The sequence below is a fragment of the Hemiscyllium ocellatum genome, unplaced genomic scaffold (genome assembly GCF_020745735.1).
Source record: "Hemiscyllium ocellatum isolate sHemOce1 unplaced genomic scaffold, sHemOce1.pat.X.cur. scaffold_3737_pat_ctg1, whole genome shotgun sequence".
NCBI classification, from domain to species: Eukaryota; Metazoa; Chordata; class Chondrichthyes; order Orectolobiformes; family Hemiscylliidae; genus Hemiscyllium; species Hemiscyllium ocellatum.
In genome coordinates this window covers 1,693-3,804 of record NW_026868599.1, presented here as the reverse complement: position 1 = coordinate 3,804, position 2,112 = coordinate 1,693, and the positions used below count along the sequence as shown (strand labels likewise).

Below are 2,112 nucleotides of genomic sequence, written 5' to 3'. Positions count from 1 at the left end.
ACCACCCTCTGTGTGAAAAAGTTGCCCCTCAGGTCCCTTTTATATCTTTCCCCTCTCACCCTAAACCTATGCCCCTCTAGTTCTGGACTCCCCCCCACCCCAGGGAAAAGACTTTGCCTATTTACCCTATCCATGCCCCTCATAATTTTGTAAACCTCTATAAGGTCACCCCTCAGCCTCCGACGCTCCAGGGAAAACAGCCCCAGCCTGTTCAGCCTCTCCCTGTAGCTCAGACCCTCCGACCCTGGCAACATCCTGGTAAATCTTTCCTTTCAAGTTTCACAACACCCTTCCTGACTCCGGGATGATCCCAGTCCCTATCCCGACCTGCAACGCGTCGGATTGTGCTGGGGATGTGCGAAAGCAGAGGCAGGAGACAGGATTCACCAGGACTGCTACAGTTTAATGGCTTCGGGGATCTCCGGGGATCACGCACTGACATGGAGGAGGGCGATGCCATGGGACGAGGGATTCCATTGGGCGCGGCGAGTCCGTGTGAGAGGGTGGGTCACCCTCAGGACGAGCCCGGGCCTTCAAACTGAGTGCATGAGCTGGTCCCACAGGATTTGTGAGTAGGTGGATATGGCAGCGGTGCTGTTGGTAAATGCTCCCCTGTCAGAGAGAAAACACACTCAGATACAGAGTAAAGCTCCCTCTACACTGTTCCCCCTCCCCCATCAAACACTCCCAGGGACAGGGACAGCACGGGGTTAGACACAGAGTAAAGCTCCCTCTGCACTGTCCCCCATCAAACACTCCCAGGGACAGGGACAGCATGGGGTTAGACACAGAGTAAAGCTCCCTCTACACTGTCCCCCATCAAACACTCCCAGGACAGGGACAGCACGGGGTTAGACACAGAGTAAAGCTCCCTCTACACTGTCCCCCATCAAACACTCCCAGGACAGGGACAGCACGGGGTTAGATACAGAGTAAAGCTCCTCTACACTGTCCCCCATCAAACACTCCCAGGACAGGGACAGCAGGGCATTAGATACAGAGTAAAGCTTCCTCTACATCGTCCCCCCAACAAACACTCCCAGGACAGGGACAGCACAGGGTTAGATACAGAGTAAAGCTCCCTCTACACTGTCCCCCCCATTAAACACTCCTAGGACAGGGACAGCACAGGGTTAGATACAGAGTAAAGCTCCCTCTACACTGTCCCCCCCATTAAACACTCCTAGGACAGGGACAGCACAGGGTTAGATACAGAGTAAAGCTTCCTCTACACTGTCCCTCATCGAACTCTCCCAGGACAGGGACAGCACAGGGTTAGATACAGAGTATAGCTCCCTCTACACTGTCCCCCATCAAACACTCCAGGGACAGGGACAGCACGGCATTAGATACAGAGTAAAGCTTCCTCTACATCGTCCCCCATCAAACATTCCCAGGACAGGGACAGCACGGGGTTAGATACAAGGTAAAGCTCCCTGTACACTCTCCAGAGTCTCACACACAGCACTTACTTGATGTACTGTCCGAAGGGTGTGCTGGCGATGGTATCGACCCATGTGCTGACCTGGGAGGACACGCTGTCCCAGTATTTCCCAAGGGTGTCCTTCAGCCAACTGCCCTGAGGCTGCTCCTCCAGCTCTCCAAGCTCTGTACAGTCTGGAACAGCCGAACAGAGAGGGTGAGGGGCACACCGGGAGGGGGTGGGGGGGACAGAGAGAGGGAGAGGGGTCAGGGACAGGGGGGAGTGAGGGGTCAGGGACAGAGAGAGAGAGAGGGGTGTCAGGGACGGGGGGAAGTGAGGGGTCAGGGACAGAGAGAGGGAGAGGGGTCAGGGACAGGGGGGAGTGAGGGGTCAGGGACAGGGGGGAGTGAGGGGTCAGGGACAGGAGGGGGTGGGGGGGACAGAGAGAGGGCGAAGGGCCAAGGAGAGGAAGGGGTGAGGGGTTACAGGGACAGGAGGGGGTGAGGGGAACAGAGAGAGGGGAGAGGGTCAGGGACAGGAGGGGGTGGGGGGGACAGAGAGAGGGCGAAGGGCCAAGGAGAGGAAGGGGTGAGGGGTTACAGGGACAGGAGGGGGTGAGGGGAACAGAGAGAGGGAGAGAGGTCAGGATCAGGAGGGGGTGCGGGCTCACAGGGTCAAGGGGGTGAGGG

At 57.4% G+C, this 2,112-nt stretch overlaps 1 long non-coding RNA gene across 1 annotated transcript; it reads right to left on the bottom strand.

Annotated features, from left to right (window-relative positions):
* Positions 1 to 382: 382 nt before the first annotated feature.
* Positions 383 to 1,612, bottom strand: LOC132813506 (uncharacterized). Its single transcript, XR_009644094.1, has 2 exons — positions 1,473 to 1,612; positions 383 to 612 (listed from the first exon to the last, which is right to left on the bottom strand). It is a non-coding gene; the product is annotated as an uncharacterized LOC132813506 (long non-coding RNA).
* Positions 1,613 to 2,112: the final 500 nt, after the last annotated feature.